Source organism: Arachis duranensis, chromosome 4 (genome assembly GCF_000817695.3).
Source record: "Arachis duranensis cultivar V14167 chromosome 4, aradu.V14167.gnm2.J7QH, whole genome shotgun sequence".
NCBI lineage: Eukaryota > Viridiplantae > Streptophyta > Magnoliopsida > Fabales > Fabaceae > Arachis > Arachis duranensis.
This window is the reverse complement of record NC_029775.3, coordinates 33,277,543-33,293,457: the sequence shown is the minus strand read 5'-3', so window position 1 is coordinate 33,293,457 and position 15,915 is coordinate 33,277,543. Positions and strand designations below refer to the sequence as shown.

At 38.6% G+C, this 15,915-nt stretch overlaps 1 non-coding gene across 1 annotated transcript; it reads right to left on the bottom strand.

Moving 5' to 3' along the window:
* Positions 1–10,334: 10,334 nt before the first annotated feature.
* Positions 10,335–10,441, bottom strand: LOC127747005 (small nucleolar RNA R71). Its single transcript, XR_008008810.1, has one exon. It is a non-coding gene; the product is annotated as a small nucleolar RNA R71 (small nucleolar RNA).
* Between the last annotated feature and the right edge of the window lie 5,474 nt (positions 10,442–15,915).

Here is a 15,915-nt window from a genome sequence, read left to right as displayed (position 1 = left end):
CCTACTTGCTCCGCAAGGGGTGTTTCTGTCCAATGGTTAGCTACCAGGACATGTCGGGTTAGCTATATAACCGACAGATGATATCATCAGCCATAGGGCAGGCATACATCATTTGCATATGTTTGAATTATTTGGGTTTGCCTATTTGTTTTGGATTTCTATATCATATATGCTATGTTACCTGATTACATGCTACTTGTTCTACTTGTACCTTATTTGTGTATTACTTGACTGTATTGCTTGTGTTTGTACAACTGAGAGNNCCCCCTGGGTAGACGCAGTGATGTGATTTCACTAGCTCCAGGCGGGGGTATGATGTATTGATATAGAGTTGTTGAGGCAGAACAACTGGTGATGGTTTTGCTTATGATTCTGAGTCTGATTCGTGTAAGAATCAGCGAGTTGGGAAACATGTGTAACTTGAACTAGATTTAGTATCCCCTTACGTCAGATGCCTATTTATGGATTAGTGAGAATCTAGGCTGGATACTTGGTGAAAGGAGTTTTGGATGCTTAGTGAGTTTTTATTGCAGTGCATTGTATTTATTTGGCACTTTTACCGTACTGGGAACCCATGGGCCCGGGGTTCTCATTCCGTATATATCTCTTGTTTTTTCAGATACAGGTTCAGGTGCTCAGAAGTGAGCTGCGGTTCGTCTGAGAGACGGCGAAGATATTTATTTTCTCTACTTTGTGTTTTGCTTAGAATCTCTCCACCTTTGTTTTGAAAAGATTATATTACGTGTTGAACTCTTTTGGAACTTGCCTATAGAGGCACTTATATTTCCTTTGGGAGAGATTAGGATGTACTGTTGTCAGTTACTTTCATACTGTACCCTAGCCGGCCTAAACTTCGCGGCGTTGTCGAAACGTGAGTGATACGTCTTCGCGACTTTATTTATACTCTTTTCAAGCTTCTCGATTAATACTCCTTTCGAAATTACCTATATTTATATATTAAAAATCCACCTGAGAGTCGTACCACCGTAATATCATTGACTTATGACTCGAGCATAAGGATTTGAATATTAGGGTGTTACAAGCTCTCTATACTTTGACTTAGAGACTCCCACTTTTTTTGTCTCTTGTTTGTTTTAAGCAGCAATAGGGATAAAGAACTGCTTCTTGAGTTTGATTCTAAACCTGAGAGGACCTTGAGATGGCATTTACAACAAGTTAAAGCTTACAAATTTGGAGAGAATCTCAAGGAGACTCTTGAGAAGGAAACTATGGACTCTAATGGTGGGAACGCGAACGCTAATGAGCAAGCAAGTAGGATACTTAGCTCATATGCTGCACCACTCCTGACTTCTATGGGCGCAATATAGTTGTACCTGCCATTGGTGCCAATAATTTTGAGCGCAGCTGATCACTCTAGTGCAGCAGAATTGCCAGTTTCATCGACTCCCATAGAAAGTCACCTAATCTGTTCATCTCTAACTTCCTGCAAATCTGTGACACTATGAAGGCGAATGGAGTAAATCTTGAGGTCTACAAGCTCATGCTCTTCCCATTTGCTGTGAAGGATAGAGCAAAGTAGTGGCTTGACTCTTAGCCTATTGAGAGCCTATAGACGTGGGATAAGGTGGTCACTGAATTTTTGACCAAATGTTTTTCACCTCAGAAGCTAACTAAGTTTAGGGTGAATGCCTAGACCTTTAGACAGAAAGATGGAGAGTCCCTCTACGAATCCTGGGAGAGATACAAGATGATGATCAGGAAGTGTTCCCCTGACATGTTTTCAAAATGGACCAGGTAAATCTACATGAAGAATTAAATTATTAAACAAAACAAAAAAATTCAGGAGAAAATAAATCTATATGAAGAATTAAATTATTAAACCTCCCTTCCTTGCTTATAAATTTTATTTGAAAAAAGAAAAATTATTTTTTTAATTTTATTTTTTTAACATTGGAAAGAGCATTAATCTTTAAAATTGGTCTTTCAATTTAAGTTTTATACAAAATTAACTGTACCTTGATTTTTATTTAAATTTATTAATAAATAATTTTTTATACACTTGATTTTGACATTAAAAGGGGGTTATGGTTAATTAGAGTATGTAATAAAATCTGAGTTATGATAATTGATAATAAAGTAGAAGGTTAATCAAGTTACTTACAAAAATAGATAGAAGAAAATGACATAAGCGTTATTGTTTAATACATTAAAAGGGTGAAACATAAAGCAAGTGAACATAATTCGGATTGAAGGGATTAAAAGCTATGTTGCACAGATAAGATAAGAGTAGGGGCACACACATATATAAGAGAAAATTGAAAATCACAAACTTCACAGAATAAAAAGTCAAAATTCACAAAAGTAAAATAGAAAACACAAATCGTTTTCAATTTCGGCATAACAAGCAGTCAATCAATCACATAGCATTATATTTATAGCAACATGTATACACCTAATTGCAAATTTTCTTTTCATTTTCTTTTCCAAGGCAACGCACAAGCTGAGCAATGGTGCTCCTTGTTTCTATGATACCAATCCAATTTCTTCCACAACCTTAAACCCTATACTTTCTCGTCAAACCCTTACCCGAATAAATTTGCAATTCCTCAAATTGTATCGGGTAAAATTGCACTTCAAACAAAATGTTCACTCAAAAAATACATTATGAAAAATGAGAAATTCATCAGTAAAATGAAGAAAACAATTCGAAGCAATCTAAGCCTTGATCATTGATAAACTCCTATTTCATGGTTTATTTTGTGCTTAATTGGGTGGTTTTTATCAAGTCTTTGCCCACTTATTCATATGATTTTATTGGTTTTACATTCTCCTTCTTGATTTTGTGCTATGATTGAAAACATGCTTATTTGGCTCTTATTTTCTTTTATTTAAATCCTCTCTTATTATCATTCGATGCCTTGATATGTGTGTTAAGTAATTTTAGGGATTACAGGGCAAGAATGGCTTAGAGGATGGAAAGAAAGCATGCAAAAGTGGAAGGAATACAAGAAGTTGAAGGAACTGCAAAGCTGTCAGCCTGACCCTCTCGCACTAAAACGACCATAACTTGAGCTACAGAGATCCAAATGATGCGATTCTAGTTGCATTGGAAAGCCAACGTCCGGGACTTCGATTTGATATATAATTCACTATAATGGCCATATATCAAAATGACGCGCACGCGTGAATCACGCGGACGCATCGTTCTACAGAAATTCCAGCGACCAGCACGTGTTTGAATTCGGTCCCAGCGATTTCTGGGCTATTTCCAGCTCAGTTTCAAGCCCAGAAAACACAGATTAAAGACTGCAAAATGGAGAAATAAAGGGAGACGACTCATATTTCACTTTTTATAAATTAGGTGTAGTTTTAGAGAGAGAGAGAGGGGCTCTCTCCTCTCTCTTAGGATTTAGGATTAGGATTCCTCTTAAAGGATTTAGGATTTCTTATTATTTCAACTTACAATTTCTTCTGAGCTCCAGGTTTAATGTTCTTTTTATTTATTCTTCCAATTTAATTTATGAACTTTTCCATGTTAGAATTGATATCTTCATTCAATATAATTTGAGGTATTTCAGAATTATGATTGCTTTCTTTTATTTATATAAATAATTTAGATTTTTTTCTTTTTACTTTGGTTGAGTCATTGGAGACACTTGAGTTATCAAACTCATTGTTGATTGAAAATTGGAATTCTTTAAGAATTAATTCGAATTCCAATAACTCTAGCCTTTCCCAAGGAAAGACTAGGACCTGAGGAATCAAAATTAATTCATCCACTTGACTTACCTTCATAGTTAGAGGTTGACTTAGTAGGAAAAAAATCCAATTCTCATCACAATTGATAAAGATAATTGGGATAGGACTTCCAGTTCTCATAACTTGCCAAGAGCTTTATTAGTTATTATTTTAACGACTTGTTATTTTACATTACTTGTTCCTTACGTTAAAAAACCCCAAAAACATATCTTTTTCCATAACCAATAATAAATCATACCTCCCTGCAATTCCTTGAGAAGACGACCCGAGTTTTAAATACTTCGGTTATCAATTTCAAAGGGGTTTGTTACTTGTGACAACCAAAACTTTTGTAAGAAAGGAATTCTTGTCGGTCTTGAAGCTATACTTACAACGGGGATTTATTTGTGAAAATTCTAGATCGCGCGAGAGTTCCGTTCTTCAAAATGGCGCCGTTGTCGGGAAATTGCAAACATGTGCCTTATTATTGGTTATTGTAAATATTTTTTTTAAAAAAATTTATCTTATCTTATCTTAGTTTTAAATTTCAAAAATCAAATTTTTTTCAAAAATCATATCTTTTTCAAAATATGTTCTTTTTATTAGTTTTTATTTTTATTTTTCTCCTACTACTATGAACTCTCACCCCTTTAGCTGAGTCTGGTTACAACTATGTTGCAGGAAGAGGAGACTACAGTGAGAACAGGCATCAAGGTTGGAACAATTAAAGATGGGAGAAGCTACAAGGATTTGATCAACCTTCATGGCAACAACCACCTCCAATGGACTATCAACAACCGTTCTGTGATGCATATCAAGGCAATGGCTATGGTGAGCGCTCTTTTGATTACCAACAACCACTACCATATACCTATGAACTCCCTCCTCAACATGACTTTAGACCACCACACTCACAAGCCCCTTTCCGCCATTCACCTCCATATGACCCTAACCCATATCTACCATACCAACCACCCTATGAACCGTATGAACTATATATAAAATCATCCCAATTCCACACCAATTACTCCCAAGAACCACTACTTCAATATACACCATCTCCATATCCATTAATCCAAGAGCACTATGATCCTACTTATGATAGCCGAGCACAACAAGAATCAAGGGATCGTCTCAAGGAAACAGTGGAAAAATTTCATGCAACCCTTTGCCAACTGGATCAAGCGATAAATCGATTACCTTCCCGACGTTCGGACACTCAAGGAACCCCCATGGCTTCATGTGGAGAATCTATTGAAGAACGTGGCATGAAGGAGAAGTTAGAAACTCTGGTGGACAGTGAGCAGTATGATTTGGTATTGGAACAGTTGGGAGAACCTACGCCTGCCATTGAAGAGGAAGAAGTGGTCGAAGACTTAGGAGATGCAGAACCCCCATGGGAAACTCAGGTTACAGAGCCCGCTTCTAAGGAGTTTGAATTTGATGTTAAGGAGAGTGTAGAACCTCTAAGGCATATCATGGTTGAAGACTTTCAAGGGGATGATCAAGAGATGGATTCAATCATTAATGAATTCTTATCTACATTTGAATCCTCTCCCACGGGACTTGACATGGAGATTAAAGAAGAAGAAGCACAACCTTCCATGTCCTTGGTGAATAATGAAGAAGAAATTGAATCAGAAGAAAGCTACCAAGAGGAAGAAGTTGAAATTGAAGAAGCTTGCAAAGAGGTGGAAGATGTCAAATAAGAGCACAAGGGAGTGGAGCTGGCAAGTTCATTAGAAATGCCTCTCCCACAGCCATTACCGTCCAACATAACGTTCAAGTGGGTAAAATTCTTATCCTTGAACTTTACCTTCCCACTTGAATATGGGCTACTGGAGACGGATGGTCAACTTAGAGCTCTTTGTGGCATTAAGAGTAAGACGACGATGGTTAGTGGTGGGCAACACAATCCTAGGTTCATTATGGCTGAAAGCTCAAAGTTTAAATGCAAGTGTTGGTGTAAAGCTCAACTGAATGGGTCTAGGAAGTTGTTTGGCCGATTTGGTGAGAATTCAGATTGCTTGCTACCCGGATGGAACAGTATTGCTCAACAAGAAGACGGGTGCAAAAGCAAGATTTGGGACCCCGAAATTCAGCCTGGCAATCAACACTCTTGGGGCCTTGTCACTTGCTTTAACTTACTTGAAGGCTTTCTGTGCCTAGTTTGGGATCCCGGAGGCTACTGGAATCCCAAACATTGGTGGAGATTTTTGGATGAATTCAAGCACAAGCCACCATAACAAGGAGCTCGCCAAATGTCCAACTTAAGGACTTTAACTAAAAGTGCTAGGTAGGAGACATTATTATTCTGGTGCTTCATGACTTGTTTTATTCTAATTGGGCATTATTATTCATAAGTCAATGCTATTCTTTTATGATACTTGCATTTCATTTGCATTGATATGCGCTTACACTATCTTGCATTACCCACACTGTCTTCCCCATTGTTGCAACTTTTGCACTATTGATATGCCATTTGCTTGCATTATTTTCTCACTTGCATGTTGTAGCTACCATGTAATTGAGACCTTTATTATTTGGCATTAACACCCATATTTTATTTATGTTCTTATCTTTATTTTTTAGTTACTTTCCTTCCTTTTTCTCTTCTTTCAGGATGGCCACCACAAAGAGAGAGAAAAAGCTTCTTAATGGGGAGACAGGCAAGTCAATCTGCACAATCTATAAAGAAGGGCATTAGTTGGAGCAACCCGTCCACTTGTACATCTTAGCATGCACCGAAGACGGTGCAATCATTAAGTGTGGGGAGGTCGATACCGATCTCCACGGGTTAGTTATTCTTTTCTCAACACCAATCTTCTATTTTCTTTGTTTGATCATTGTTGCATTGCATAATAGATTGCATGTGTAGTTGATTGTTTGCATTTAAATACTACTTAGTTGAAATATAATAAGTTTCTTTTAAAGACCCTATTTTTAAAAAATTTCACTAATTTAAAATCAAAATTTTTTGTGTTAAACTTGTTTGAAGTTGTATTTGGAACATGGTCTTTGAGCCAAAGAACACACAACCCGTGAGATTTTGAGCTTATTTGTATGGTTAAATTATTTAACCATAATATTCTATTCTTGTGTGTTTTCCTTCTCTATAATTGCAATCTATATTTTGTTCCATTCTATATGTCCATTATTTTGTATATTTACATGCTTGCATATGATTGAGGCCATTAAGCAGAAAAACAAAATAAAAATCCCAAGTTAAATCATTGGTTAGCTTAAGATAGATATTGTGTATAATTTAAGTGTAGAGAATTTTATGGGAACATGGCATGAAAAAAAAAAGTAGGGAATTAAATTGAATAAGTTATTTAAAAATTTGGGAAGCATGCTCATGTGAAATCAAAATAATTAAATTACCATGTGCATTGATAAAAAAATTATTAAGAAATCAAATAAGGGGATATAAAAAAATTATATTACCCCAAATGCAAAATAAAAAGAATCAATGCAAATGGGAAAAAATTCAAAAATAAGTTTGATACATCAGCATGTAATATAAAAGTAAAAAACATTTGGGTTGTGATGCCAGGGCATCTAGGCCAGTTTTACTGACCTTTTCTTTACTGTTTTAAGGTAGTTTCATGCATTTTCTTAGTGAATAAGGCAAGTTTTGGATGAAAATACACTTACACCTTGATTCAAGCAACTATTGTGAATTTCACATGATTTCATGAGGATTTTGCTAGAATTGAATGATAAATTGATGATGCAAAATCTCATGACTTTGGCTAGAGCTTTGATGCACTTTATTTGCTTGATTTTAGGACAAAGGAAGCAAGGAAGAACCACGTTAGTACTCACATTAATCTAGTTAACGTGACCACTAACGTGGAATGGTAAACAGCTTGCAACGTTAAGGAGAAAAGTGATCACCAATAATGCCTGCAAAGCCATCATAAGCCCACGTTAATTGCCACGTTAACTAAGTTAACGTGGTAGTTAACGTGGAGACAAAAGAAAGCTCCAACATTAATGGTAAATGTGAACACCACTAACGTTCCAAAATTTAGCAATGAGCCATGTTAAGGGTCATGTTAACTTAGTTAACGTGAACTCTAATGTGGAAGAGAAGAACAATGCCAACGTTAGTGACACTCACCTTTGTCACTAACGTTGGATCAACTAGCATTGCCCACGTTAGTGGTCACGTTAAGACCACTAACGTGAAAGTTAACGTAGAGCTGAGATTGATGAGCCAAGGTTAGTGACACTCACCTTTGTCACTAACGTTGGAAGATGGCATTACTACCACGTTAGTGGCCATGTTAACTTAGTTAACGTGAGCTCTAACGTGGAGAGTAGGGGCACTTTGAGCGTTAGTGACAAAGGTAAGTGTCACTAACGCTCTCGAAGGTGAGGCATAGCCACGTTAAGAGCCACGTTAGTTACACTAACGTGAACTCTAATGTTGGGACAAAGGGCATAAGGCAACGTTAATGGGAAAGGTGAGTCCCAATAACGCTTGCGAAGGGTTATAAGCCAACGTTATTGGGAAAGGTGAATCCCAATAACGCTAGTGAAGATTTACAAGGCAAAGTTATTGGTCACGTTAGTGCCACTAACGTTGGAGTTAACGTAGGCTATATCGGGGTTGGAACGTTAGTGAAAATTATGATTGCCACTAACGTTCTCGAACCCACAATGTCACTTAACGTTAACTTCACTAACGCCCATGCCTAATTCATACTTCTCTACAAGCTGGGTCCACTAAAGATTGGAACTGCTTCAACTCAAGATACAAAGCCCACATCCAAGACTTGAAGAACTCACTAAAAGATCAAGAGGAGTAGTATATATAGGTGTAGTTTTGAACTATAGAGAAACTTGGCACTTGGGAGAACTACTCTCTGTATATTTACTTTTTTGCACTTTTAGCTTGGATGTATTCTTTTCTGCCATTTTCCATTTCTAGAGCTATGAACAACTAAACCCCTTTCATTGGGTTAGGGAGCTCTGTTGTAATTTGATGGATCAATTATAGTTTTCATTCTCTTCTTCTTTCTTCTCTTTTGGTTTACTAGAAAGCTTTCGATCTGAATTCAATTGGTTAGTTGTCTTGGAAAAGAAACTCTCCATAATTGGATCTTCTCTGAGCCTTGGAAAAGGGATGAGGAGATTATGCTAGAAATGCTTTCTCATGTTGGACCAAATTGGGGTCTGGGCGGATATAGTGACATGTAATCCTCCCAACACTTTGATTTGGAAATACATGGGGTATAATCAGTGACCAAACTTCATCTTTTCCCATGAGCAATTAAATCAAGGAATTGGGAAATTGTTCAAGCTTAGAGAGATTAGATTACCAAGGAATTGGAATCCAATCACCTAAGATTGCCAAGGAGATTACTAGATGCATTGATTGAGGAAGAGATGAAAATAAACTTGATCTGGAGAATACAACATCTCCTGAGCCCAATAAATTCCCCATCTCTGATCTTACCCAATCTCTTTATTTTCTGTCATTTATTTTCATGCTCATCACCCCAAATCCCCATTTAAGATTCTGCACTTTAATTTTTGCTATTTACTTTTCCGTTATTTAATTTTCTACAATTCTCAAACTACAATCTGTTTAGCTCAACTAGCATACTCTTCCAACTAAAGTTGCTTGACCAATCAATCCCTGTGGGATTCGACCTCACTCTATTGTGAGTTTTTACTTGACGACAAATTCGATATACTTGCCAGAGTGAAATTTGTTGAGAGACATGTTTTCGTGCATGAAGTTTATGGCGCCGTTGCCGGGGATTGATTTTATATCAACAATGATTAAGTTAGAAGCTCACTAGATTGACCATTTTTCTTTTGTTTGTTTACTTTATTCAGTCATTTACTTTCACTTTGTTTAACTTCTTCCTCATCCTCTATACTCTCTCTGTTTTCTTTCTTTCTTTGTTATTTTCTACAATTCTGCTCACTAACCCACTAACTGTTTGATAATTTACATCACTCACACTAACAATCACTCTAACAAAAATAACCTCTTTATTTTATCTCTTGCTGCGTGTTTTGTCATTTGTATGACAGGGAGAAGAGGGGGAACCTCAACTTCCTTTGATTCAAAACCTGAGAGAACCCTCTGGAGATTAAGGAGGGAAGCAAGAGGGAAATGAGTTATTGGTGCTGAGGAAGAGGAAGAGTACTTTGAACCCAACATGGAAGAGAACTTGGAAAACAATCATGAAGAAAGGGCTCACAATCATGCTAGAGAAGGTCCTGCAAATCATGCTGGGCAAGAAAGGAGAGTTCTAGGATCCTACATCAATCCAAATCCAGGAAACTATGGAAGTAGCATCCAGAAGCCCACCATACATGCCAACAACTTTGAACTAAAACCCCAGCTCATCACCCTTATTCAGAACAACTGCTCATTTGGAAGAAGTGTTCAAGAAGACCCCAATCAACATCTAACCACCTTCTTGAGAATTTGTGACACTGTGAAGTCTAATGGAGTCCACCCAGATGTCTATAGGCTGCTGTTGTTCCCTTTTTCACTCAGGGACAAGGCATCCAAGTGGCTCGAATCCTTTCCAAATGAAAGTTTGACAAATTGGGAAGATGTGGCGAACAAATTTTTGGCAAGATTCTATCCTCCTCAAAGAATTAACAGGCTGAGAGCTGAGGTGCAGACTTTCAAGCAACAAGATGGTGAGACTCTCTATGAGGCATGGGAGAGGTTCAAGGACTTAACAAGAAGATGCCCACCAGATATGTTCAATGAAGGGGTTCAACTTCACATTTTCTATGAAGGTCTTTCCTATGAGTCAAAGAAGGCTGTAGATCATTCATCAGGGGGCTCTCTAAACAAGAAGAAAATCATTGAAGAAGCCATAGATGTCATTGAAATAGTAGCTGATAATGACTACTTCTATGCCTCTGAAAGAAGTAACACTCGAGGAGTAATGGAGCTGAACCACATGGATGCACTGCTAGCTCAAAACAAGATTATCACCAAGCAGCTAGCAGATCTCACCAAGAAGGTGGAAGAAAACCAAGTTGCAGCAGTCATCACTTCATCACCAACTCAAGAAGGAGTAAATATAGGAGAAGAAGGTGACTGGGAACAAGCCAACTATGTTGGAAACTTACCTAGACAAATTCATGACCCATACTCCAAAACCTACAACTCTAGATGGAGAAATCACACCAACTTTGGTTGGGGAAATCAACAAGACCAAGTTCAAGACCAGAGACGCCACAACCTCAACTCCAACAACAATGCAACTCACTAACATACCTCACAGAGATTCTATCAAAAATTACCTAACCACCCTTCTCAACCACCTAATCTCAATCCACCATCACTAACAGAGGATAGACTTTTAAAAATTGAGACTTTACTTGTAGATTTATGTAGAGAAGTCCAAGACAACAAGGTGTTCAAGGAAGAAGTGCGAGCTAATATCAAAAACCAAGGAGAAAACATCAAGAGACTGGAGTCCCAAGTAGGGTATCTATCTCAACAAATTTCCAAACCCACTGATGGATTTCCTAGTGACACGGAGAAGAACCCAAGAGGAGAAACAAAGAAAGTAAGGTGGGAAAAGTGTAAGATGATCACCATAAGTGATGAGAGGAGTATGAATGAAGTAGAACACCTCCAAGACAATCAAAATGGAAACCAGGAAGAGAGGAGCCATACATCTCAACCCACACTCAAGGAAGAGCTGAAGAAGAAGGAGATACTTAACCCATATGCACCCTTTCCCCAAAGGCTTAAAGGTGGTGTAACAGGGAGAATGTATTCAAGATTTCTCGACATGTTTGCATCTCTTGATGTAAATATACCATTTATTAAAGCCCTACAGCAAATGCCTTTCTACATAAAGTATATAAAGGAGCTGTTAGCCAGAAAGAGTTCATTGAAAGGTGGACAAACAATAAAGATGAATAGGGATTGCTGTGCTCTCATTCAACCAGGGCCACCCACAAAGAGGAAGGATCCAGGGAGTTTTCATATTCCCTGTGCCATAGGAGTGATGAGCAGATAATTTATACGCTTTTTGGCATTGTTTTTAGGTAGTTTTTAGTAAGTTTGAGCTACTTTTAGGGATGTTTTCATTAGTTTTTATGTTAAATTCACATTTCTGGACTTTACTATGAGTTTGTGTGTTTTTCTGTGATTTCAGGTGAATTTTGGCTGAAATTGAGGGACTTGAGCAAAACTCTGAAAAAAGGCTGACAAAAGGACTGCTGATGCTGTTGGAATCTGACCTCCCTGCACTCGAAATGGATTTTCTGGAGCTACCGAACTTCAATTGGCACGCTCTCAACGGCGTTGGAAAGTAGACATCCAGAGCGTTCCAGCAATATATAATAGTCCATATTTTGTTCGGAAATTGACGACGTAACTTGGCGTTGAACGCCAAGTACATGCTGCTGACACCCAAAACACGTCATAACTCGGAGTTCAACTCCAAGAGAAGCCTCAGCTCGTGGATTGATCAAGCTCAGCCCAAACATACACCAAGTGGGCCCCGGAAGTGAATTTATGCATCAAATACTTACTCATGTAAACCCTAGTAGCTAGTCTAGTATAAATAGGATAAGTTACTATTGTATTAGACATCTTTTGACAGTTTCTTGACTGTTTAGCCTTTGATTATTCGGTCTCTTGATCACTCAAGGAGGCTGGCCATTCGGCCATGCCTGAACCTTTTACTTATGTATTTTCAACAGTGGGGTTTCTGCACACCATAGATTAAGGGTGTGGAGCTCTGCTGTACCTCAAGTTTCAATACAATCACTATTACTTTTTATTCAACTCTTTTCTATTCTTATTCCAAGATATACGTTGCACTTCAACTTGATGAATGTGATGATCCGTGACACTCATCATCATTCTCACCTATGAACGCGCGTGATTGACAACCACTTCCGTTCTACCTTAGGCCGGGCGCATATCTCTTAGATTCCCCAACAGAATCTTCGTGGTATAAGCTAGATAGATGGCGGCATTTATGAGGATCCGGAAAGCCTAACCTTGTCTGTGGTATTCCGAGTAGGATTCCGGTATTGAATGACTGTGACGAGCTTCAAACTCCTGAAGGCTGGGCGTTGGTGACAAACGCAAAAGAATCAATGGATTCTATTCCAACCTGATTGAGAACCAACAGATGATTAGCCGTGCTGTGACAGAGCATTTGGACCATTTTCACTGAGAGGATGGGAAGTAGCCATTGACAACAGTGACGCCTAACATACAGCTTTCCATGGAAGGAACTTTGCACTTTTGAAAGTGAGGAAGCATTATGTTACAAAAATTCAGAAGACAAAGCATCTCCAAAACTCCAACATATTCTCCATTATTGAGTAACAATTATTTATTTTATGCCCTTTAAGAAGGATTGAAGGAAGAGTGAGTAGTGAAGTAGAGTTTCAAGAGGAGCACAGCATCTCCATACACCTATCTTAAATTCTCACTATTGATTTACATAAGTATTTCTATCCCTTTTTATTTTCCAATTATTATTAATTTTCGAAAACCCATAAACCAATTTAATCTGCCTAACTGAGATTTACAAGGTGACCATAGCTTGTTTCATACCAACAATCTCTGTGGGATCGACCCTTACTCGCGTAAGGTATTACTTGGATGACCCAGTACACTTGCTGGTTAAGTTGAACGGAGTTGTGAACCATGGTATTGGCATCATGTTTTTGGCGCCATTACCAGGGAATGAAAAGCAATGAATTTTGCAAAATGGAATAACAAATGAATCACAATTTCGTCCACCAAGGAGAAACAATGATTGATAAAGGACTCTGTTGATGTGTGGAAAACGATCCAACACAAAACTCACCGGCAAGTGTACCGGGTTGCATCAAGTAATAATAACTCACATGAGTGAGGTCGATCCCACAGGGATTGAAGGATTGAGCAATTTTAGTTTAGTGGGTGATTTAGTCAAGCGAATCAAGTATTGGTTGAGTGATTTGTGTTTAACAGGAAGTAAATGACAGTAAATGTAAAGGGAGAAGGGAAAAGTGCAGTAAATTAAAGAACAGGAAAATAAATTTGCAGAATCCTAAAGAACAAGAAAGTAAATGACTGAAACTTAAAGTGCAAGAAATGTAAATTGCAGTAGCTTAAATGGCAAGAAAGATAAATTGCTAGAATGTAAAAGGGATTTGAGGACTGGGATTGCAGGATCTAAACATAGAGAAAGTAAATTGCAGCAATTGATTGAGCAGAAATTGAATCAGAAGCAAATAGCATTCAAACAGAAAGAAAATAAAATGCAGCAAGGGTTCACAGAAGAACCAAAAGTAAATTGTGGTCTCAGGTCTCAAGAGACTAGGTAGCAGAGCCTAGATCTCTATTTGCCTTCCTGGATCCAAGTTCACAAAGTAATTGACAGAAAATTAAAGAAGAAGCAATAGAAGAGCAGAAATAAAATTGAATTATGCAGAAAACAAATTGAAAAGAGTTTGAATGGGAATTGAGACAGAATTTCCTCAATTTCTCACACCCAAAACTCAGAAACAGAAGATTAGAAATGCTCAGGCAAGAATGAGGAAGAAGGGAGATCAATCCTCCTCCTCAATTCTCAGGATTCTCAGTAAAGTCACCCAAGAACAATTGCCAAAGCTCAAAGGAAAGGTGAAAGTCAAAGTAAAATTCAAAAGTAAAGGTGAAAGTGGTAAAAGGTAAAAGTCCTAATTACATCAAACTAACTCCTATTTATACACTTTCTATTCTTGGATTTTGAGATTTGGATGGGCTTTTGAATTGGTGAAGAAATGAATTCAAATGGATTTTTAATTTGAATTTTTGGCCCATGAAAAATCACTCCCAGGAGGCTGCCCTGCCCTTGTGGAGGGCAGGGCGGGATTTGGTGCATTGTGGTGCGTCCTTGGTGCGGCCTTGGTGCAGTCTGATGCGGCCTGGTGCGGACGATTGGTGCGGCCTTGTGCGTGGAACGCTGCTTCTTGGTGCGCAAGGTGCTGCCCTGCCCGCGCCAAGGGCAGGGCAGGAAAGGTTGGTGCGCCAGAACGTGCCATGGTGCTGCCAGGATCAGGAGTTGATGCGCCAGATGCTGCCAGGGACGAGAGTTGGTGCGCCAGGATCGTGCGTGATGCGCCAGGATCGTGCGCCAATCCAAATGCTGCCCTGCCCGTGCCAAGGGCAGGGCAGAGTTCTCACATTGCTTGTCCCGTGTTCGAAACACGGAGGAAGCACACGCTACAATAATTTCCTTGGTTTCTTGGCACGGCACTCATCCTTAAGTCCTAGCTTCCTCATGGTTCCTTGTTCGATCCTTGTAGCATGCATCATAGGCATTTTTCCTTTGATTTCTTTCCTTGGAGAGCCCGATACTGCCCTCCACAAGGGCAGGGCAAGGTTCTCTTCCTCTTGGTCTCAAGGCACATTTTGTGCTCTGCCCTTGTAGTGGGCAGGGCAGAGTTGCCTTCTCTTCTTGGTTCTCTTATGTTGCCCTCCTAGAAGGCAGTGTGCCCTTGTGGAGGGCAATGTTGCCTCCCCCTTGCATGCGGCACGCTTCCTATTGCTTTGGCCACGCTTTCCTTTCCTTAGGCTACACTTCTTAGGCCACGCTTTTCCTTTTCTTTTCTTTTCTTCACCTATAATAAACCAAAACAACCACTCCAAGTATCACTAAATTCAAGAGGCTTATAAATCAATTAAAGTTCAATTAAAATTAGCTTAAACCTCTTGATTTATCATTAATTTCATGGTGGTTGCTTGATTTAGAAAAGTTATGCATTTTCACTCCAAATCACTTACTTAGGATGCAAGAAAGTGCATAATTGCTAACAAAACAAGTGAAATTAGCTTGAAAAATGGGTATATGATGACTTGTCATCATCTGTGACCTGGGAGCGAGCATCAACTTAATGCCTCTATCCCTCATGAAAAAGCTTCAAATCAATGAGCTAACACCCACAGATGTAATCATTAAGTTGGCTGACAAAACTCAAAAATAGGTAATAGGAGTGGTTGGGAATGTGCTAGTGAAGGTTGGGAACTACTTCCTCTCCACAGACTTTGTTGTCCTGGAAATGGATGAGAACCCCATTTACCCCATCATTCTGGGAAGGCCATTCTTAGCCATAGCCAGAGCACTCATAGATGTGGAACGAGGAGAGCTAGTGTTGAGAATACATGATGATCAGCTCACTTTCAATATTTTTAACCTCTCACAGGAAGAAGATCATGATAACAAAGGG